Source organism: Rattus norvegicus, chromosome 5 (genome assembly GCF_021556685.1).
Source record: "Rattus norvegicus strain SHRSP/BbbUtx chromosome 5, alternate assembly SHRSP_T2T, whole genome shotgun sequence".
Taxonomy (NCBI): Eukaryota; Metazoa; Chordata; class Mammalia; order Rodentia; family Muridae; genus Rattus; species Rattus norvegicus.
Window position 1 is genome coordinate 46,667,501 of NC_141538.1, and position 25,985 is coordinate 46,693,485.

The following is a 25,985-nucleotide window of genomic DNA, read 5'->3' on the forward strand; positions in this document are numbered from 1 at the left end:
TTCACATTTTTTCAGGAAAGAGAAAAGTTATTTTTATATCCCTATTCTGTAATTTTGTCAACAAGTGTCATGGCTTACAATAATATAACTTTTTTATTCACATTCTTTACTTCTAGGAATGAAGAGAAAAGTTAAGCTGAAAAATTCTTTTGATTTCCATGTCTCAAGAAATTTTTCTTCATATGACTTTGCCTAGTTTTGAAGCACATACATTTCATTACAGGTATTACCAATATAAAAGTCACATGAAAAATGCAAAAATGCCCACACAAGCATCACGTCACATGTTTTAGAGGTCACCCCTTTTTAACCAGAAAATTTGCCTACACACTCTCTCTGCTTAAATAAAGTAGAACTCATTGTCTTCTAATTCTGCTGCTTACATTACTGCCCGAAAACTCTGTCACTTGTTCACTTTTGCTCTTTTAGCCACAGGAGTCTATCAAGAGATTATGTACAAAAAAAGTTTATCAAAATATATCATCAAAAATAAACTCAGAGGATTTTGTGATCTGCTAAAGTGTTACTTATGAAACCAATGACCTAAGAATGCCTTTAAACCAAAGAACGCCTAGTATAGCAGAGACACTCAAAATGGACATGCAAGCAGTGATCCCAACAGGAGATTAAATAGCATGATATATTAAAAGGAATACGATATAATAGAAGTTAGAATGGTTTGCTCAGCCCAAATATACCATTGGGTGAATGAGAAATGCATCTGTATATCTTTCTTTCAATTTTTCTTTCTCTTTTCCATTCTTTCCTTCTTCCCTTCCTTCTTCATTTTCCTTCTTTCCTTTGACAGTATTTTACAATTTCTTTACTTCATTATCTGGTTGGTTCATCCTATATTGAAATAAACGATAGTGATATATTTTCCTCACCAATCTAATATTGATCTGTGGAAATGCTGTATATCACAACACTAAGCTAAGTAGGAATTTATTGACTTCTTAGTGCAATTAATCTAGCAAGTACATGTAAATAGTCTTTGGGTATATGTATGCATGCTGACATGCACGACGTAAAGGAATAATAGTAAATAATAATATTTCTTATTCAAATATAGTGATTTGTGTATTTATTAGTTCTTACAATGTTTGGTATTATGGATATAATACAAATTTTATGTTACACATAAAGCCATAGACTTTCCATTTTCTAATCAATAAAGTACTGACAGATTTTAAAGCCAAGTGACAAGACTAAAGAATATTTCTACAGCATCTAGCTAAAGACTAAATCAATAGATGAAGTTTTTATTAATGCTTGCAATGACAGTTTTATTTTATTTGACAGGAATAAAACACTGTTGTTATGTTGTCTTTCATTTAGAGGGGAAGGGCAGAGGTGAAGTATGCATAATGAATTTGAACCTGCAAATGGCTTACATCAAAACATCTCTTAAAGCTCTCCAATTCATTTTTAAACAGAATATTATCCCCAGTGCATTGTTCAATAGACATCATTAGAAATTATGGATGAGCACTTACAATGCTGGAAGGGATCAAAAACTACTTATAAACAACTCAATAATCGCATAGTAGTCTACAAAGTGTGTTTTCTGGTTATATAATTAGCTGGTTATTTTTCCTTCAACCTCCTATCATAATTAAATAGAAAATGCTTTTTGTTATGCAATTTGTGTTCCTAAAAAAGGCTTTGAGAAGATTCTCATCAAGCCTCAAAATTAAAACTAATTATAAACCAATTCATCTCAGATTTGTTTCATATCAGGGTCATTAAAGGAAGTAAAAATATTTGTCATATTTGATATCTAGTTTTTACTACTGGTTACTCAACCTAAGAATGTTATGGTTTAACAGTGTTATTTCCCTGAAATATTATAAATGTTTTAATTTTTATAGTTTGATACCATTTAATATGAAATAAATTCATAATTAGGGCAAAATAATACACCTGACAGAAAAAATTACTTCAGGTGTCCTTGTTTCTCACACTCACCCTCAATTGTCAGCATTTGTTCCTAAACAAATGATGTAAATACCATATGCTCTTCTATTATAGTCTGCTTTCTGATCTTGGTATTTATATTTACATAATGCTCTAACATTGAATAGTTGTGTACTACAGTTTGCTTTTGAAAGTTTATTTTGAGTAAACAGTTTCATATATTACATCATTAGAAATTATACTATAACAAAAAGGTTACTGGTGTCTTTTTCCACTTATTATACAATTTGTTCCACTCTACTTAGACTCCTATTATAAAATATTTTAGAGTAGGGAATCTTCTGAGCAACAGGAATATACCTATCATAATTTTGAAGGCTAGAAACCCTAATGTCAGGTGCCATTATTGTTGGAATACTAAGTTTTAGAGGAGACATATTATTTTAAATATTTGTGTTGTTTGTGGTTTTGAAATGGGACCTAGGTTTCAAGTTTTACATCATTAATAGTATATTGCAATATTTTTATATATGAATTCTGGTGGCTTTTCCTGCTAACCTCTCCAGTGTTCTACATTCCTGAATGAAAGACACACACAGCCTTTATGTTTTGATATGTGTTAAACACCAAAATATCTGGGCCACTTCCTAAACTTCAAGTGGTTAATCCACATCCCACACATTATCCCCAGCTTTTACTTACTAAATTCTATTTTCTACCTTGGCTGCCCTGGCCTTAGAAGGCTGCCCAAATCCTCGCTGGCACCTTCACGTGATTGCATGGCTCCCTGTCTTCCACTCTTTCTTCTTCTGACACGGCAGATCTCCTCTCTATTCTATCCTTTCTATCCCAAGCTTGGGAATCCTAAAAGTCCTGCTTCTGTCTGCCTTTCCCAGCTATTGGTTGCCAACATCTTTATTTACCAATCATAACCAACTGGGAGCAGGGTCCCTTCATATCTTGCCTACAGACACTAGTGTAAGCAGTTTCAGGAACCAAAATTAACATCATAATACAAGTAGCTTTAGGCCAAACCCACTACAATCTTGCTATGGGTGTCTGTCAGACTATTGTCAAATGGTCATTTGAAACTCCGTCGTTGTTACTGTAATTGTTCTGGTTTTTGGACCATTTAAATGATGCTGGGGTCCAATCTTAGGCCATTTAATATAGATAAGCAAAAGATACATTAGCATTTTCTTGTGGTGTTATCATGGTTAGATGAGTCTGTATTTCTGGGGAGCTGGGTCAGCTACAGGCCTCGGCAGGGTCCTTAGGTGATGAAGTTTTGTTTGCAACATGGTTAGACAGTACAATCTTGGAGAGATACACAGGAAACTTTGTGATCATTAGATTTGTAAAGTGAAAGCCAAGAGGAAGTAACTGTTGCTACCTGGAGAAAATACATGGAATGATGATCAAGTGGTGATCAAGAACAAAATTCTAAATTCCGCCAAATCAAGAATGTGACTTCAATATATAATATTTTCAAATATTTATTTATTTTTAGGAGGTCTACACATGTCCCACAATGTTGTTTGATCATATCTGCTCCCTAGTCCCTACCTCCAACTCTTCCTGTATGCTCTCAACACTTTACCACCTTGCTTTCTCAACTCCAGGAGTTATTTTGTTTTTTTTTTTCAAAACATTGAACAAAAATAAATGATGCTGGTCATTTGTATATGAGAGTAAAGCCAGCCTCTGAAATATGGTCAACCGATTTGATGGTGGCATCTCAGAATAAAACTAGCACTCCTCCTCAAGCAACTGGCAATTGTTCCACAGTTAGGGTGTGGTTTGAATAACTTCTCTACACATTCTAGAATTTCAACAAGCTTAACTTTAGGCAGGTCATGGTCATGTAGCCAAAACCATTCATATTCACAAATTTTAAGATGATATATTAATTTAAAACTTTTCATTTTGGTTTCTAGAACAAAGGCTCTGGGCAGGTAATATTTTCCTGTTCCTAACTTGAAAGGCTATCATCTGGCTTTTCTGTCATGTATCCTCACCTACTCTCTGCCCTTTCCTGCTGCCTTCAACAATACCTTCAAAGGGTTAAAAAATTAAATTGATTTTTTTAAACTTCTGATGACTTGACTTAAGAAATACAAAGATGTTGCATGATAACCTAATATTAACCATCAGAATGTACAGTTAGATTTTTTTTTGCTGTAATAATATGGTAGTTTTTGGTTTGCATTTTCTTTTTTCCCCTACACTAATCAGTAAAGTAATTATGTGAGAAAAAATCATTTTCAAATAACATCTACCTACCTATTAATTAATTTGAATATTTATCTATTAAGCAAAAAAGTTGACCTGAACAAATGTAGAAAAAGGAAATCTATTTAATTGATTGAAACAAATGTACTGGTGGTATTATCAATGATCTGGCCAAACTGACAATGTGTGATATAGTTTTAATTCCTTTTTCCTAATTCCAGCAAATGGTTGTTATATTCAATTTCTTTGATTTTCCAACATTTTAAATAGTATGACTAAATTTACATATGTTCTTCTACCCACTACTGTCTGTGTTAGAAGTTTAGTATGTAATTGTGAATAAATGGTCCCAATACCTATTGCTACTTAAATATTTCTTAGATGACTCAGTGCTGAATTCCTGTACAAATATTGTTTCCCAGAGTTCCATCTGATATATGGAGATAAATCATCAACAGAAGTAAATATGACCCCAAAGGTCAGAAGAAAATTACTATATCCCCTCTATCATTAAATTATGACTCTACTTCTCAATAGAGGTTAAAGCTACTTACTTAGATTTTTATGTAGTTATCTTTTTTTTCTCACAAAGAATATAGAAAATCAGTGTTAGTATATCTGATTGGACTGTTATAATGAATATTGGCTTAACCTTTTTTAATGAATTTTGATCTTCTACTAGAAAGTTCCAATTTTCTTTCAGTGTTTGATGTCTAATGGTGTTTTCATAGTGACATTTGGGTTGTCATATTAACTTTTATTGTGATTTTGGTTTAAAAACCAGACTTATGAACCATACATATAATTTAGATTTTTTTTAATAATACGCTAGGTAAATCCAACTATATTTTGCTTCCTTGGCAGTCAATAACCATGTATTTTCAATTACCAATGAAATAATAAAAAGTATCAAACTTTTTGTTAGTAAGCAATGAATGGTTCCATGTTGGTAATCCTTCCACATGAACTTTTAAAGATTTTATTCTCATATCTTTGTTTCTAGAGGTCTACTACTTGCTTACGATTATAATCCAGGTAAGCTGATAAAACTAAAGTGCCTCTCAGAATACCCCAGGACTGTGCTTGGGAAAAGAGCAGATGTAACATGTAAAATTGACATGTCTGTTCACACTATCTGAATGCATCGTCATCAGAAACATGGTACTGAGAGCCAACATGCATTATTTAATCCGCAATATTTCTTTATTAGAAAGTATAGGTTTATAGAACATTGGATATTATTGTTTGTTGTTGTAGAGATTTCAATAAAGAATAATTTCATGATTTTTCTACTTTGCCATATTCTCAGCATTTTTATTGGTGTCTAATTTTATCTTTGTTTCTCAATATTTATGAATGTTATACTCTTGTTCAAATTTTCTTTTTCTTCTTCACAACTATGAAGAGTGTAGATCGCTGCCCTGGGGAGTTCTATGTTAGCTTAAAAAAACTAAAGTCATCTGTGTGTAGGGAAACATAATTAAGAAAATGACTCCTCAAGATCAGGGTATAGAAAAGACTGCAGGGTATTTAAAAAATTAATGATTGGTACTATATAAGCAGCCTATAGTGGGTGTTGTCATCCTAGTCGTCCTGGGAAACAGCATCTCAAAATGGCCTCTGCACTTGCCTCTGCCTCCTTTCTCCAGTCCCATTAAGGTTCCTGTCCTGATTTCCCTCATGGATGGATAATGATGTGTGAATGTAACAAACAAACAAAACAAAACAAAACAAAACAAAACAAAACAAAAAGCAAAAACAAAAACAGTAACACATTTCCTTTACAACTTGCTTTGGGTACGGTGATTCATCATAGCCATAATAGCCCTAACTAGGATAATGATCATTACATAAACTTGTAGTTTTCTTGATGCAAGTAATAATTGGCTCTTATTTCCCAAATATGCCCTTGGCTTCAGCAAAGAAGCAAATTTAATGCCCTGCACATTTGCCATTAAAGTAACTGCTTTGTATCAGATCCCCTGGTTAGTTTTAGATATCCCATAAATCTATTGTTGTGAGAGATTTGGTTTTAAAACTCTTTCAGTTCACAACCTTAGCATTGCCCTGCTGGTGGATCAACTATGTAGCATTATATCACCAAAATATAAAATACGGAGAGTTTATTTTTAGCCACTTAATCATGTCAAAACTTCTGATTTTTCTCATAACAGCCTTCATAATTTAACTGTCAAAAATCACCTCTAAATAACATGAGAACTTTTATCCAACATTCTTTAGGGTTTTGTACATTCCAAAATTAAATAGACTTTTAATAATTAATAGTTAATTTTAGAGTATTACTTAAAGCAAACAACCAAAGAAAACTTTAAAAAAAATTAGTTCACTTTGCCAGTGGTATTTGTTTTGATTGAGGGAGTATCTCCTATGTACCCCTGGATGGCCTGGAACTCCTTACCATGCTTGCCTCCGCTTTTTGAATTTTGATATTACCGGCATTCACCATCACACAAATAAATGACCTTTTGTTTTTATTGGTATCAATACAACATAAATAAAGGCATAAATATGTTTTTATGAATTGCTTCTGAAATCTTAAATGCACTTAACTGTGCATTGCATTTTACTAGCCATGTATGAGTTAAAGACATTAGTCATATGATTTGCAGATATGTAAAACTTTATACTCATGGACATGCACAATTTTGTGACAAAATTGAACTTCACAGTCTATTAGTCATCCCACAACATTCTGTGCTTCGAAATAGAAAAGGATGAGTGGGGCATCAATGATTTGCAATTTCACATTATATAATCAAAGCCCCACATTAATACTGAATAAATGCTATTAGTTTTTCTAAATGATTTATATATCTGAATATATCTATATGGATATTTACACAAACATTTTTATTAAGATGCAAGAGTTGAACATAATTGTTAATAATCAGCACAATATAGAGGCAAAAATCATTGCATTTCAGGTTAAAGCAATTCATTTCTAGGAGTATTTTCAAAATTCTTTTTCTTTTTTCTTTTCTTTTCTTTTAAGGTTTTTTTTTTGGTTTACATTTCAAGTATTATTCCCTTTTCCAGTTTCCCCTCCAGATCCCCAATCCCATCTCCCTACCACCTACCTCCATGAGGGTATTCCCCCAACCACCTACACACTCCCTACTGCCTCCCTGCCCTAGTCTTCCCCTACACTGGGGCATAGAACCTTCACAAGACCAAAGGCCTCTCCTCTCATTTATGCCCTACAAGGCCAATCCTCTGCTAGACATGCAGCGGTAGCCAAGGGTCTCTCCATGTGTACTCTTAGGTTGGTGGTTTATTCCATGAGAGCTCTGGAGTGTCTGGTTGGTTGATACTGTTATTTTTCTATGGGATTGCAACTCCCCTGATCCTTCCCCTCGCCCCCAGCTACCTCAGTCATTTTCTAACTCCTCCATTGGGACCCCATTCTCAGCCCAATGGTTACCTGTGAGCATCCACCTCTGCAGAGCCTCTCATGAGACAGCTATATCATCAGCATGGACATCTTGGCATGCCTAATAGTGACTGGGTTTGGTGATTACATGTGTGATGAATCCCCATGTATGGCAGTCTCTGGATGGCGTTCCCTTCAGTCTTGGCTCCACACTTTGTCTCCGTATTTCCTCTTGTGAGTATTTTGTTCGCCTTCTAAGAAGTACAGAAGCATCCACACTTTTGTTCTTCTTCTTGAGCTTCATGTGGTATGTAAATTATTTGGTATTCCAAGCTTTTGAGCTAATATCCACTTATCAGTGAGTAACATATCATGTGTGCTCTTTTGTGATTGGGTTACCTCATACAGAATGATATTTTCTAGTTCCATCCATTTGCCTATGAATTTCATGAAGTCATTGTTTTTAATAGCTGAGTTGTAGTCCATTGTGTAAATGTACCATATTTTCTGTACCATTCCTTGGCTGAAGGACATTTGTGTTTTTTCCAGCTTCTGGTTATTATATATAAGGCTGCTATGAACATACTGGAGCATGTGTCCTTGTTATATGTTGGAGCATCTTTTGGGGATATGCCCAGGGGTATAGCTGGGTCCTCAGGTAGTACTATGTCCAATTTTCTGAGGATCCTCCAGACTGATTTCTAGAGTGGTTGTACCAGCTTGCAATCCCACCAACAATGTTGTAGTGTTCCTCTTTTTCCACATCCTCGCCAACTTCTGCTCTCAACCGATCTTATCCATTCTGTCTGGTGTGAGGTGGAATCTCAGGATTGTTTTTATTTGAATTTCCCTGATGAGTAAGATTTTTTTGAACATTTCCTTAGGTGCTTCATGGCCATTTAATATTCCTCAGTTGAGAATTCTTTGTTTAGCTCTGTACTCCATTTTTTTTAATTTATGTAATACTTAATAATAATTCTTTGGTTTCCGGGCAAACACCCCCCTCCCCCCTCCCCTTCCTTATGGGTGTTCCCCTCCCAACCCTCCCCCCATTGCCGCCCTCCCCCCAACAGTCTAGTTCACTGGGGGTTCAGTCTTAGCGGGACCCAGGGCTTCCCCTTCCACTGGTGCTCTTACTAGGATATTCATTGCTACCTATGAGGTCAGAGTCCAGGGTCAGTCCATGCATAGTCTTTAGGTAGTGGCTTAGTCCCTGGAAGCTCTGGTTGCTTGGCATTGTTGTACATATGGGGTCTCGAGCCCCTTCAAGCTCTTCCAGTTCTTTCTCTGATTCCTTCAACGGGGGTCCCATTCTCAGTTCAGTGGTTTGCTGCTGGCATTCTCCTCTGTATTTGCTGTATTCTGGCTGTGTCTCTCAGGAGCGATCTACATCCGGCTCCTGTCGGTCTGCACTTCTTTGCTTCATTTTTTAATATGATTATTTGATTCTCTGGAGTCTAACTCTTGAGCTATTTGCATGTATTGGATATTAGCCCTCTATCAGATATAGGATTGGTAAAGATTTTTTCCCAATCTGTTGGTTTTTCCTAATGACAGTGTCCTTTGCCTTAGAGAAGCTTGTAGTTTTATGGGGCACAGGAACATTTAATTGTACTTTTAAGTCAGAGACTGTTTAAGAATTATTACAGAATTGGCTTAGACAGCAAATCAAATAAAATTGAAGCCCAAATATACATAATTTGTGTTTGCTTCCCTAGAACCATTTTTACATGGTTCTTGTTCATCATATGCTTTAACCTGAGGCAAGTTTTCTTGCAGAGGCACCTTAAAAAAACTAGTAAACAAGGTTTAGTCTGTGTCAAAAAACTCAAAGGGAACTATTTGATTATAAAATGTCCTTTGATATGGCCATAACCTCCCATGAATAGAAATTTAAGTAAAAATAATTTGCTTACTTTTAAAAAGATTTCATATATTTTTCTCATATTTGGGTTCTTAAAGATTTGAGACTACAACCAACATGAATATAGCTAGCCTCTTTATGGAAGAACTGGTTATTCAGAAAGTGAAGACAAGCCATAAGATTTGATTAGTAAAGTGGGAATTTAAATAAAGAGGAACTGTCCAGGTGTTAATCATAGAAAAATTATTTACATCTATTTGACTGGAAGAAGTGCAATGTCATTGAAGGTGGATAAGCTGAGGATCCATTTGTCCTTTCAGGAACCAACATTTACAAGAACATTTTTGCAATATTTGTCATCATTTACACATGGTGTTTGAATAAAATGTCAGATTTCTTTGTTCCTTAACTTGAGTAGATTTATTCACACATTAATATAAATAAATGTAAAGTAAATATTTTTTCTAAAGTAGCTTGTGCTTAATAAACATTTCTCACATAGCTATTTAAGACTCTGGCTTTGGGCTAAAACATAAAACATACAATAAAAGCAACCCGTAAAATTAGACTGAAGTAGCTGTTTATAGGATTTAAGTATAGCAGGAAAGAACAGCATTACTGATAAGGTTGATGGCTGGCTTCTCATCCAGATACTCTGTAGCTATTATTATGTAATGCTCACAGAACTCAAAGAAAATGTCCAGCCATACTTCTACAAGGTGCTTGAAAATATCGTAAAACAACCATCGAAAAGAATCTGATGTATATTTGTATATTTGAATTTCTGCGTCTGGTATGTGCACAAATCTTAGACGGAATTTTGAACAGCACTCCTGTGTCCAGCGCTTCTAAGAATTTTGCAAATACTTCAGGCACACCTGGTTATGTTTGAACAGTATGATGTAAGGTTACTACTGAGTACAGGAGAGACTAAAATTTTATTTTGAAATTTGTGGAGATGCAGGCATCTGGAAAACATATCATACACTTCAGTGAAGCCTCACTTTACAATAAAAATTGTGTCTCCCATCCAATGAGTTATTTCTTGACATAGGTTGAAACTAAACATATAAAGTAAATGAAGAACAGGCAATGCTTCATGTTATTACCTGTGAGGAAAATAATAATAAAATTCAGAATAAAGTACTATGTCCATACTGTGTTATGCACGCTATGCATAATTTCAGCCGCCAAATCAAAATACTTGACATATAAAGAAATATTTCATGAGTCTGATAAGTGAAAAAAAGCAGAAACTGACTCATCATTAGTACAATTAATTTAGTATTTCCTTTTTTATTTTCTTTGTCTTTTTTTTTGGAGCTGGGGACCAAACCCAGGGCCTTGTGCTTGCTAGGCAAGCGCTCTACCACTGAGCTAAATACCCAACCCCTAATCTAGTATTTCAATGAGTTAAAGATAATCTAAATTACTCAATAGCTGGGAAGACTAAATGAGAAATGTAAATTTAATAGAACAAAAAGATATTGGGAAGCTGAACTATACAATCATTAGAATAGTAAACTGAAACCCAAATAAAATACAACGGATAATTCAAATACAAATCAATGTAAGCTAACTACTGAGAATAACCAGGAAAGGAAAAAGGGGTTCAATTGTATGCACAAAAATTATTATTAGAACAAAACACTTGTAAAAATTGAAAAGTATATAAATATTATCAAGGAAATTAAATTATAAAGGAGAGGAATAGGTATTTTAAAACTGTACATAAAAGATACAGGAAAACTGGGTCAGTGACAGAAAAAATATGAAATGTAAACAGTTTCGATGAGCTTTAAAAAGAGAACTTTGCAGGCTGACAAACACAATTCAAAATTCTTTGGAGTATTAGCATAAACTAAATAGGTTTAATGCATGCAAATCTGAAGTCCAAAGAAGTAATAGAATGAAAAATAAATTGGTCATAAATTGGGGTAATCATTAAATCACAGCACTGTATCACTCACTCTTTCCTTGCCTGGCCCTATATCAAATCATTCTTACAAAGAAGATAGTAAAAACATCCTCTTTAAATTAACATAGAAAATATGTCCATAATAAGTCCAAGAGCAGGTTCATGCAGCTAACAAAATTTATAAGTCTTAAATCAGTAAGTCATAATAACACATCAGGAAAAATTAGCATTTAGCATGTTCCATTAGGGGAAGCTTTTCTTTCTTAATTTTTTTCTTACTTAATCATTCTGCCAGTTTACATTTCAAACAATAACCCTTTCTGGAATCCCCCATGCCATCCCTTTCTCCTCCTTCCACTTTGCCTCCATGAGAGTGCTCCTCCATCCACTTGTCCACTCCTTCCTCACTGCTCTAGTATCTCCCTAAGCTTGGGCATCAAACCTCCACAGGACCAAAGACCTCCTCTCCCAATGATTTCAGAAAAGGCCATCCTCTGCTACATGTGTATCTGGAGTTGTGGATCCCTCCATGTATACTCTTTGGTTGGTGGTTTTGTCTCTGGGAGCTCTACGTGGTTAGATTAGTTTATATCATTCTTCCTATGGGGTTACCGCCCGCTTCAGCTCCTTCAGTCCTTCTCCTAGCTCTTCCATTGGGGTCCCTGTGCTGAGTCCCATAGTTGGCTGTGAGTATCTACATCTGTCTCGGTCAGGTCCTGGTAGAACCTCTCCGGGAACAGGCATACCAGGCTCCTGTCAGCAAGCACTTCTTGGCATCAATGATAGACAGTGGTGGTCTTTGGTGTCTGTAGATTGGATGGATTCCTACATGGTGCACTCTCTGGATGGACCTTCCTTATTTCAAGAGATTGGAAAAAGGAGAAAATTGAGATTATGTTAGTGATTAAAATCATTTGTTAAATGTGAATAGCTGCATACTTTTAGAACTTATTGAAAAAGAAACGCTGTTCATAGTCAAAAGTGAGACATAGAAGAGAAGGGTGGCTCAGTGACTAGACCACTGGCTTTTTTGCCACAGGACCTCAGATTAAGTTCCAGGATGCATACCAGGCAGATCACTACTTCCTGCAGCTCTAGTTTTAGGGATTTGATGCTGTCTAAAACCGTCTTCATATACATGGCATGTACTTACAAATAAACATGCACACATAAATAATGTAAGAACGTATCTTCAAAAATAACAATTGGACTAACTTGACCAGTCTGTGCCACATCGTAATGGGGACTGAAGGAAGGGTCTCAGGGAATGGCTAACACAAAGGATACCACAATGGGCACAAAGAGCCTCGTAGATTAGTAGAAATATTTTACAGTTTTACTTAATGCTTACTTTCAATAAATGTACATTTAGCACATTGAGTTGTTTATTACAACAGGTGAGATATACGTTTTATAGGTTCTGTCTCAAAGCTGTTAAAACTTACACCAGGAAAAGTTAAGAAAATGGAGTAAACTCTTAGCTAATGTTCAGAACAAACAAAATAGAAAGCACACAAACATAAGAGAACAGATAAAAACTGCCATTATTTATAGAAGATACTATCACCTAAATAGTTACCCAACAGAACAATGAAAGAAATCAGAAATTTTTCTCAGTGCAAGACCATCATATAAAACATATTATCTTCACTATAGACCATCAGTCACCAGGAAGAACACAAAATGGAAAACTTTTCAGTCACGATGTCCCCAAAATAAATGATAAGATCTGAGATGAAATGAGAAAAACCATAAGAAGTTGAAAGCTGTACACAACATAGGAAAAGTCATAGTAGGTCAAGAATGCTATTAACAGCACAGCTAAACAGTTCACCATTAAGAACATTTATATTTTTCAAATCTAATCTGATTTAAAAATAAAAACTTTCAGAAGAAGTTCCATAAGCCCATATTTAAAGCTATGTAAAAGAAAATTTGTACAGGAATTTTGACTACAACAATAATAAAAATACACTAGAAGGGATGTATATTATATAACAACAAATTATAGTATTTAAAACATACTGCTACAACTTTATTTAGTGCTTCAAGTAAATTCCTTTCCCAGAAAATCACCTATACAATAACTATACTCCCAGAATTTAAAACTTCTGGAAATACTTTATCATAATCCTCAAAAGGTTTTGTGTGTGTGTGTGTGTGTGTGTGTGTGTGTGTGTGTGCTGTGTGTTGTGTGACTATGTTGCATGTTGCATGAAGTAGGTATATCTTGCATACTGAGTATTTAAGTGTGTGTACCCATGTTCAAACACTGAAAGCCCATAACTGGATAGTTTAACCTTGGCCTACTGCTCTCAGCCTCACTGCCTTGTTAACTGTGTGCTATTGAACAAAAACTCACCAATTACAGCTTGAAAGATTGACCGGTGAGTTATTATGATCTGCCCTCTCCTGCCACCATTGCTCACATAGACACACACTACTTTTCATGAGCCCTAGGGACTCAAACACAGAATGTAATCCTTTCAGGTCAAGTACTGTTATGCCAAATTAAGCTTCTTCTGAATAATCTCATTTTCAAACTTGTTTGTCCAAACATTCAGATATGGTCAATTACACATTGTCCTAAGATAGTCATTGGACTGAATATTAGAAACATCATAATCAAAGATTTAAAGGAATATAACAAAACTGTTTACATACTAGCTTGATATGCAGTTTAAAGTCAAATGCTTCTGGTTCTAGTACTTGGGGAAAAGGCGCATGAGGGTGATGGACTAAAAGGCATCTGGGCTAGCCCAATGTCTTGTCTTTACATTTCAAAGTGAGAGACTGGTGAGATGACTAGGCAAGTAAAGATGCTTGCCTTCAAACCTGATAACCTGATTTTATCACCAAAACCAAATGATGGAATAGTGAAACAAAAGAACTAAACCTATATGTTGTCCTCTGAACTCCAGATGTATAATGTGACTTGTGTGCCCATTCACAGAAATTTACTAAATGAATATTTTCAGAATTGACACTAAAGAAATATTGAATAATCATGGTTATATAGTTGTGAGTATGATCAAATTTCCTTGACATATATCCCCTGGATCAAAACTGTAGTTCTGGCACCATAGAATATGTTAAATTTGGTTAGTTACCCAATGCTCTGTACTTGAGCTTCATTAGATAATATATACGGAACTTTTGTGATATCAAACAGTTACAGTATGTAAGACTCTTTGGAAAGTGACAGGTAAACTATAAGTTACATAAGGTCCCTAGTATGATTATTATAGATATTCTGAATTATATAAGGAAAGCATATAATATAATATAATATAATATAATATAATATAATATAATATATAAGAATGCTATCATTTTATATCTGTGCAATCTTTGTATAGTTAATTTTATTTACAGAAATATTCAAAATATATATGCACATGTATAAAATAGTTTGAGCCAAAGGAAATAGTTTAAATAAGTAAATACATAGATGTATGAGAGAAACATGCTGAAAATTAGAATGGTGGCACTAATAAGAGTTAGGAAGAAATATGTGACTCAAGAAACCTTTGTGGCCATTGTGAGCTACTATCAGCCTTAGTCAGGTATAGAACATGGATTCAAGTACCCAATGAAATGTAGAAACTACATTGACAGTCCTGTTTCATTTAGGATTTACAAAGAAATATACGAGGTAGGTTTTGAATACGATTTTATCCCAGAGATTCGGGTGTTTGAACATTTGTTCCTCGATGAATGTATCTATTTGAGAATAACTGGAAATCTTAGGTTGTGGGGCCTAGAAGGATGAAATATGTCACTAGACAGTGGGTCCAAATGATTTAACCTCTTTTGCTTCTTGTTTCCTGGATGTAAAAAAATGCATCTCAAGTTGCCACACCTTCTTCAAAAGTATGGCCTATGTATCCTGAAGCATGGTCCAATATGAGTCCCTCCTTCCTTAAATTGATCTTGTAAGGTAGGTGAATTGATAATACCCAGATCAAACATGAAGAAAATAACAGAAAAGATCGTGGGGAAATAAAAGAGCACCCAGTAAAACATGTTATTTGTATTCAACTGAGTTTTCTGAAGTAGTGTGAGGAAGAAAGACTTAAGTAACATGTGAAGTAATCCTGGCCAGCAAACTGATAGTAATAAAATACATCCAAAAGCTGATGCAAGTATTTCTAGAAACCATATAAAATATACTTTGAAACATCACTATGAAACATTAAGACAGTGTTTCTATGGATACCTCTAGAAGCTTCTCAGGAGTCATAGGAAAGGCAGCAGCTTGAGCCAAGCAAAGAAGCCTGATTGAGAAATTCAGTGAGTGTGTATCCCAGATTCCTGAAAATCTTCAACCACATTAAATATATCAGTAGATTTAATTGTAAAGTTCAAGATCAGTGAATTATAGTAGGGAAATATAATTCTGTATTTATCCTGACTTGAATGTGTCTTGAGGTTTATAGATACTGACTTCCTATCACACTTCATTCCTTTCTACTATTATCATCTAAATTCTAACAGTTGTATAACTTATTATAATTTAGTTTTCAATTGAGTATTGAATATTAATAAAAATTGTTTTTCAATTGCCAAAATTGAGGCATGAAGCACTGTCCCTATTTTAAACACTTAATAAAATAAGTCACATTAAGTTAATCTTCATTTGTCCTACTTCCATAAAATAATATAGTAATTGAGCCAATATCTTGTTATTTATAACGTAGATTCAGGTGGCTTTGACTTTATGGCCATCCATGCTAGAGTCAGAGTTATAGGAATATTCCACAATGATTATTTAAATCCTAAATAATCTATCTTATCTCAGTACATTTTTATTGAACCTATTTTTAAATATTTTAACATTCTTAGGTAAGACCAGAATTTTTTTTTAAGGAAGATGCTGTCCAATCTCCTACAGAAGATGATTGTCATTAGGACAAAACAGCAACCAACAGATTGGGAAAAGATCTTTACCAATCCTACATCTGATAGAGGGTTAATATCCAAAATATACAAAGAACTCAAGAAGTTAGACTCAATAGAGCCAAATAACCCTATTAAAAATGGGGTACAGAGATAAACAAACATACTCAGCTGAGAATTATCATATGGCCATAAAGCACCTAAAAAAATGTTCAACATCCTTTGTCATCAGGGAAATGCAAATCAAAACATCCCTGAGATTCCACCTCACACCAGTCAGAATGGTGAAAATAAAAAACTCAGGTGACAGCAGATGCTAGCAAGGATGTGGAGAAAGAGGAACAGTCCTCCATTGTTGGTGGGGTTGCAAACTGGTAAAACCATTCTGGAAATCAGACTGGAGGTTCCTCAGAAAATTGGACATTCCACTACCTGAGGACCCAGCTATACCACTCTTGAGCATATACCCAAAAGATGCCCCAACATACAACAAAGACACATGCTCCACTATGTTCATAGAAGCCTTATTTATAGTTAGAAGCTGAAAAGAACCCAGATGCTCTTCAACAGAGGAACGGATTCAAAAGATGTGGTACATCTACACAATGGAGTACTAGTCATCTATCAAAAACAATGACTTCATGAAATTCATAGGCAAATGGAATGAACTAGAAACTATCCTGAGTGTGGTAACTGAATCACAGAAAAGCCCACTTGGTATGCACTCATTGATAAGTGGATATTAACCAAAAAGTTCAAATTACCCAAGATGCACTCTAGAGACCACAGGAAACCCAAGAAGAAGGATGATCAAATGTGGATGCTCCCTCTCCTTCTTAAAAGGGGAAAAATATCCATAGGAGGGGATATGGAAGCAAAGTTTAGAGCAGTGACTCAAGGAATGGCCACTCAGAGCCTGCCCCACATGTGGCCCATATATATATATATATATATATATATATATATATATATATATATATATATATATATACAGCCACCCAAACTAGATAAGATTGAAGAAGCTAAAAAATCTATGCTGAAAGGCACCGGATATAGATCTCTCCTGAGAGACAAATCCAAAGCATGTCCAATACAGAGGTCAATGATAGCAGCAAACCACAGAATTGAGAATAGGAGCCCCTTGGGAGGAATTAGAGGAAGTATTAAGAGTTGAAGGAGCTTGCAACCCCATAAAAACAATGCCAACCAACCAGAACTTCCAAGGACTACAGAAAGACTATACATGCACTGACCCAGGGTTCCAACTGCATATATAGCAGAGAATAGCCTTGTTGGGGCACCAGTGGAAGGGGAAGTCCTTGGTCCTGCCATGGTTGGACCCCCAGTGCAGGGGAATGTGGGGGGGACAGTAAGGGGGATATATAGAGAGAATACATTTATGGGGGAGAGGGAGGTGCAGGAATGTGGGCTTATGGACAGGAAACCAAGAAGGGGAATAACATTTGAAATGTAAGTAAAGAAATATATCTAATAAAAAACCAAAAAACTACAAATAAACCTTTAAAACAGCAAAAAAAGATGATTAAACTAATAATTTTACTTAAATTTAATATTTTAAGTATTTATACTCTTTAAATACTATACATGCATGCCTTGTGTTAATCATATTCAAACTGAACAATATTACATATTTTAACTTGACACAATTTTTATAAATTGGTTTCATATTCAAATTATTTGAAGTAATGATATAATACAAATATCTGGGATAGCAGACATTTTGTTCTTATGTAGAGTGGCTGGTACAGGGGGCATTTCTGCATTTCAGGGCATGTAACACAATTTCCACATCAGACAATCTAAAAATTTTACCTTTTCTCACCAAATGCAAGTTGAATAAAACTTCCAAGAGAGTTGAAGTACACTCATTAGATAAATTCATACAGAGTGAAGTATCCACATATCTCAAGACTACAGAACTTTTATTCCCACTGTCTTATTAGCGTCTTATTGCTGTGAACAGACACCATGACCAATGTAAGTTTTATAAGGGACAACACTTAATTGGGGCTGGCTTACAGGTTCAGAGAGTCAGTCTATTATCATCAAGGCTGGAGCATGGTAGCATCACAGCATCCAGACAAGCATTGTGGAGGAGGAGCTGAGTTCTATATCTTCTCCCGAAGGAAGTCAGAAGCAAACTGTGAGCATCCTCAGGCAGCTAGGAGGAGAGTCTCAAAGCCCTCCCCCACAGTGACACACTTCCTCCAACAAAGCCATACATTCTAATAGTGCCACTCCCTGTACCAAGCATATGCAAACCATCACACCCAACCACCCCCAAAGGCTGTATACAGGCAAATGGGGAACTAAAAAATATCATGCTGAGTGAAGTGATTCAATCTCAAAATGACATATGTGGCATGTACCCACTCATAAGAAGATATTAGTCATAGAGTATAGGATAAACCCTCCGTAATCTATAGACCCCCAAAACCAAAATAACAAAGAAGGTCCAATGGAGACTGGTTGAATCTTTCTCAGAAGGGTAAATAAAATAGATGTTAGAAGTGGATAAGAGAGGAAACTGGGTGGGAAAGGTAATGGGAGGAGGATAGGGGAAGGGAAACGTGTACAAAGAGTTGGGGAGGAAGAAGTGACAGTGTCATAAAAGAATGAGGTAGGGCTTGCCAAGGCTTGGTAGGGCTTGGACTGGGATAGGCCTCAGAGTGCCAATGAGGGTAACTCAAGTTGAAATGTCTAGCTATGTGAGACATGGATCACGAAGTAGCCGCTTCCTGTAGCCTGCCTGGAATCCCAGTCAGGACAGCAACCCACCTACAAAGGCTTCAACCTAGTATATGTCCTGCCTGAATGATGTTCAAGGAAAAGATAGAACAGAGCTTAAGTGAATGGCCAGCTAGTGACTGGCCCAAATCAAGACAAATCCTATGGGCAACAACCAATCCCTGAAACTATTAATGATACTCGTTTATGCTTGAAGACAGGATCCTCTGAGAGGTTCCCACCCAACAGCTAATAGAAACAGATGCAGAGACACAGAGCCAAACATTAGATCGAGCTTAGGGTGTTTTTAGAAGAGTCGGAGAAAGGACTGAGGGACCCAAAGAAACCAGGGACTCCACATGAAGACGGTGTCGACTAACCTGTGCTGTTGAGGCATCACACAGACTGAACCATTAAAGAGCAAGCATATACTGGATTTAGGTCCCTGCTCATATATAGCAGATGTGTAGCATGTCTTTATTTGTATTCCCCAACAACTGGAGAGGGGCTGTCCCTGAAATGTTACCTGCCTTTGGATTCTGTTCTTCTAACTGTACTGTCTTGCCTAGCTCAATGAGAGAGGATGTGCCTAGTCCTACAGTGATTGATATGCCAAGGGTCAGGGTGAGGGGACATATACCCAAGGGGTGCTCCCCCTTCTCTAAGGAGAATGGGAGAGGGGAATGGGAGGAGGAGCTGTGAGAGGAGGGTGTTGAGAGTAGAGGGGAGCTGATATTGGGGTGTAAGATGAATAAATAAATTAGTTAATTTTTTAAAAGTCTAATCATTGTCATCAGTAAGTTAACAGTGGTTTCAAATTGTTGACAATGGACAATAGAGCAGTCAATACAGAAAATAGTACACACCTTTGTCATGAATTAAAAGGGGTAAATATGGGTTTAAAAACACATTCTTCTGGGGTTGGGGATTTAGCTCAGTGGTAGAGCGCTTGCCTAGCCACCACCAGGCCCTGGGTTCGGTCCCCAGCTCCAGAAAACAAAACAAAACAAAATAAAACAAAACAAAAAAAAAACACATTCTTCTAAACTCTTTAGAAAGCCAAAGACTGTTTATTACTTATTTTATTCAAGTAAGGGGTCCACAGTAGATTAGGTTTACTGAGTATCTCTTTAATGTTATGAACTTATGTAAATGGTTTGGTAATACAGATGAAGTAAGTTTTAAGAATGTCGGAAGTGTAGTTCTTACACCATATGCTTTGTATAAATCCTGCTCATTATGGGAGCAATGAAAGATGAGGCCGTGATACTTCCTTATTGAATAGTTCATTAAATCTCTGTATGTCAGAGTACAAAATCAGTAAGCATTGAAAGTAATTTGTGTCTAATTTACTTAAAGTATTTCTGATTTCCATTTGTAACTAATTGATAGTGTAGCAAGTGTATGTAATGATGATGAAGCTGCCTTAGGGTGTTATGTTAATAATTTATTATGTTGCTTACATATTTTAAGTTGAAAAATATGCCCACATTTATTTTAAAAGTCATGACTTACTATTAATAGCATTGTGCTTTAGAGTTTGTCACGAGCAATAAAACTAGGTATAAGGTTGACATTAATTTGCAGTTTTATTTGTTGTAGCTCTTCCTGGGCAAACAGAGAAAATCATACTGACAGGTGCCTATCCATATTTTCCCCTTTCACTTACAGTTCATGTGAAAAGCACAGTTTTATACTTTCAAAATTATTTTCCAATTAACCCCACCTTGGCATTTTTTTCTAAGTTCTGTTTTTCCCACCCAGATGGATTATTATAATGAGTGGTTGTGGTTAAGGTAATTTTTGACCAAAACCCTAGTGGGATAAGACTTAGATCACATTTTGACCACTAAAATACTTTAAATAATTTTTAAAGATGTAAATGGTGACAAATGTGTAAGAACTTTACAGGGAATTCTGGGGTTAACTCTGGATTAACTTTATTGTTGTGATTCATGACATACGTTTCTATTTTAAACCCATGTATTGAAATGTTTCTAATCAAAACAAGAGGATGACAATGTCCAGACATAGAAAAACTAGCAGGTATATACTATCAGGCATTCTTAGTGTCTGGATAGAAATTCAAAGGACCTTAAAAATGGTGAATCCAGAATTTAAAAAGCATATATGCTGAGCAGATACAGTTTCAAATTTGAGTCTATGACTATATTTAATCATGTCGACAGCCAGCAGGAACTAATTGACTTTAGGCTAGAGGGTTTTTTTTTTTTTTTTTACTTTTTTTTTTTGATTTTTTTGTACTGTGAACAAATACCTGACAGAAACAATGGAAAACAATAAAAGCAACAGAGTGTTTGTTTGCACTATCAAAAGGTATTTGCTCACCATAACCCTCAGACCATAATGAAATTATTGTTGTTAATGGTAGCAAATAGTGTTCAAGGCTAAATTAAATCAAATTTTTTTTTGGTTCTTTTTTTCGGAGCTGGGGACCGAACCCAGGGCCTTGCGCTTCCTAGGCAAGCGCTCTACCACTGAGCTAAATCCCCAACCCCTCAAATTTTTATATATCCAATATTGTACATAAATGATCTTTTAATGTCCATTTCCAAGTTTTTATTGATTACATAGCTTTTAAAGGAATTGTCTACTAGTCAAATACTTACTGTGTAGCTTTAAATATATGAATTACAAAGAAGTAAGTTTTTATACAAAAACATACAATAAATGGAAAAAATATAAAAATCATTAATGGTGGCAACTGGTTCCTTTCTCTGCACTGAAGAAATAATTTGAGACTAGATTCTATCTACACAGTTCAGTCTTCTTGTCAAGTTGTAAGCTTCCTATATTTCCTAAATTCCATTTGTTTAAGAAGTAATTTTTATTCACCTGATATAATTGTTGTCTTGGGGATTTACTTATGAATAATTTCACCTTTTCTAGTTCTATCTGAACTATGGCTAGTTTGTTCTATTCAGCTCTATAGCTCAAACCCTCTGTATGCTGCCTGATTCAATCTGGCTTCACTGGGCTTCTCACTAAATTGTTCTGCTTGTTCAAACTGTAGCAACCTCTTCTAATCCTCTGGCTTTCTTCTCATTCTCTGGCTTCAACTGTCTCTCCTGACTTACACAGAACCGCCTGAACTCCTGAATGAACTTCACTCCACTCTACTTCACTAAACTGGCTCAGCTGACGGACCTGAACTCAACCGAACTCCACTCACTGAATTGGCCTCCAACTATAACCTCTCAACCATGGCTACTTGCTTCTATCAAACACACTTACCTATATTGTTCCTAACAAAAAAACATGTGTATTAAAGGTGTGTTTGTAATTAGACAAGATAGATGAAGCAAAGAAGTGCAGGCCGACAGGAGCCGGATGTAGATCGCTCCTGAGAGACACAGCCAGAATACAGCAAATACAGAGGTGAATGCCAGCAGCAAACTGAGAATAGGACCCCGGTTGAAGGAATCAGAGAAAGAACTGGAAGAGCTTGAAGGGGCTCGAGACCCCATATGTACAACAATGCCAAGCAACCAGAGCTTCCAGGGACCAAGCCACTACCTAAAGACTATACATGGACTGACCCTGGACTCTGACCTCATAGGTAGCAATGAATATCCTAGTAAGAGCACCAGTGGAAGGGGAAGCCCTGGGTCCTGCTAAGACTGAACCCCCAGTGAACTAGGTTGTTGGGGAGAGGGCGGCAATGGGAGGAGGATGAGGAGGGGAACACCCATAAAGAAGGGGAGCGGGAGGGATTAGGGGGATCTTCGCCCGGAAACCGGGAAAGGGAATAACACTCGAAATGTATATAAGAAATACTCAAGTTAATTAAAAAAAAAAAGAAAGAAAGAAAGAAAGAAAGAAAGAAAGAAAGAAAGAAAGAAAGAAAGAAAGAAAGAAAGAAAAAAAAGGTGTGCTTGTGGCTGGATTAAAATTCATCCACAAAAATCTACTATTCCTCTTTTCCTTTTATTGTTTCATTTTACCAAGTTGATTAGTTGGGTTTCAGATGCAAAATAATAGCACTTTTAAAAGATTCTCACAAAAAAAACCCCACAATTTGACAAATGAATTTATAAAAAAACTAAGTAAATATTTTTCATTAAGTTTATGAATAGTTGTTGGGAAACTCGGGGGTAGCAAAGAGAAGCACTATCCTTCTGTGAGGGACAGCCTCCATTCCCTTTTTTTAAATCATTTTTATTAAATTGGGTATTTCTTATTTACATTTCAAACGTTATTCTATTTCCCGGTTTCCTGTCCATCAGCCCCCTAGCCACTTCCCCCTTCTATATGAGTGTTCCCCTCCCCATCTACCCTCCATTACCGCCCCCAACAATCCTGTACAGTGGGGGTCCAGCCTTGGGAGGACCAAGGGCTTCCCCTTCCACTGGTGCTCTTACTAGGATATTCATTGCTACCTATGAGGTCAGAGTCCAGGGTCAGTCCATGTATAGTCTTTGGGTAGTGACTTAGTCCCTGGAAGCTCTGGTTGGTTGGCATTGCTGTTCTTATGGGGTCTCAAGCCCCTTCAACCCTTTCAATCCTTTCTCTGATTCCTCCAACGGGGGTCCCGTTCTCAGTTCAGTGGGGAATCTCTGCTATTAAGGTCCTAGTCTATCATGAATGGACAGCACCCTGAGCTCAGTGCAAAATATAGGAGTCCCTTTTCCAGTGGGGATTTCTCTTCTCCCCTTGCCATTATGTGATAGCCTGACCCCACCCAACATCTTCTACCTGAGGAATGGCTTGTTGGGAAAATTACAGGTTTACCTTCATTTCTCCCCATAGGAACTTACTCACCACTCACCTGAAATGTCTCTCCAGGCAAATTAAGACCCAAGAAATATACATTCACCTGAAAAACCAATTTCCACTCTCCAAGACATATATACCCCTTGTTCACCCCAGTATAAATTACAAAAGCTGTTTTGCTAAATACTATCTAAAAGAGTTGTAACAGTAAAAACTTTGAGAAGCGCACACATGCACGCGCGCGCACACACACACACACACACACACACAAACACACACACACACACAAACACACACACACACACACACACACACACACACACACACACACACATCCCCAGGCCGAGATCCTGTTGACACACCGTTCCATGAACCATTCCCCTCCTAGTACATAGCAGTGCCGGAATACCTGAGGAAGGATGTAAAACATGGAACCACAAGTAGTAGCTTAATTTAACCCTTTTCATAAAAGTGAATTTTAGTAGTAGGAAGTAGTTCTGCTTACATATTTGTGTTCTTTGCTCCCAGTTTGCATGAGTAATAAAACAACACATCCTTTACTTTTGAGCAACACCTATTTGGGTCTGGGAATCTGCACATAAATCACTCAAAATACTCAGTCAATTAGGTATGGTTATTGCACACCATTCCCCAAGCCTGATCTATCAGAGACATGATTCGCGCTCCAGAAATTAACTGTGAATTTAAGATCATACAGGGTTTTTAGCTTAAAACCCACAAACATCTGTGCAAATTATTTCACAACTCAGGATTTTTGGATAGAGAGTTTCCTTAGTAACATGTCTTTGTTATATACTTATACTGCTCCCATTGGTTACAATATTTAACTGTGGCAGGGGACTTGACTTATCTAACATTCTTGGCTTAACATACCAACCAGGATGTTTCTTTCTGCCAAGTAGGAGTCTTGGAAACTTAAACTTATATGACCCAGACTCAAAATAGGAGTCTTGTTTTAAATAGTTTCTTGTATCTTTTGTGTTGTGGTCCATCCAAGGAACAACTTATAAAAGTAAATACCATAAAAGCTTATATAGAGCTGCAGGAAGTATTTCTGTGTGTTTGGTTTAGTTCAAGATTATTGTGGGTAAACTATTCAGAGCATTTATACTGATATCTATTGTGATTGGTTTCCAAGGGCACAAGCATAACAGAACATGTAATCAAACTGAGCATGAGAAAATTTCCTAGTAACAGCAGGAACAACTTTTGGTAAAAAGTATCAAAAGACAGGCTAGAGGTGTAAAAGTTACCTAGGCCTTAACCTTTTATCTAAGCCTTAACATTTTACACAGACCTTAACAGCACCCTAGAAAAGTGGAGTGCTGAAAGCTGTTGATGGTTTTGTCATCAGAGACACTTCCCTGGGGATGGTTTTAGCCTCTCTCTGCCACAAAAGAAACCCAGTGCAGATACCTTTATATCTATCACCATGGGCAAGAAAGTGTTTTCACATTATTTTACTTCCTTTGTAGTGAGTATATGTGAATATATGTGTGAGTGTGTGTGTCTGTGTGTGTGTGTGTGTGTGTGTGTGTGTGTGTGTGTGTGTGTGTGTGTGTGCGTAGGTTGGAAGTCAACACTGGATATCTAGCACAGTTGTCCCCAACTTATTTTTGATGGGGGTCAAAAATCATGTCAATTCACCATGGCTGGTTTGAGAGTGAACCTTGTGGATCCTGTCATTTCTGCCTCACTAGCAGTGGGATGTCCACTGAGAGTGACAATATCTGATTTTTAAATGGTTTCTGGTGTGTGCAGCAAGTGCTTTAACAACTAAGTGATGTCCCCAGGCCTTGTATCTTTTTAAACATAGAAATCTTCCTATAAATTCAATTTAATAAATGTATAATGCCATTTCATTATATTATATAAAAAGAAAAGGCATTTTAAAAACTGAACATAATGACTTTTAATTTTAGAATTTTTTCCTGAATAAATTGTTTGAAAGCATAAAACATTCTGTGCCATCATAATTTAAACATTTATGAGAGAGGTTTTATTTCAGTGAAAATTAATTTATGATGTGATCAATGAACTAGGTTTGACATCTGTAGGATAGAAAGCATAGACTCTTGCCTTTGCCCCCAGAGTAATTGTGGCAGCCAGTGTCCCCACAGCTCCCTGCTTGATATTACTTATGCGATCTCAAAGAAATCTTTCATCTGATTTTACTAAGTGTATGTCTATATCCATATGTAGAAATTCTTATAACTTACATCTACTAAATTGCTTATTAAAGGGTCCAGTAAAGGATTTCA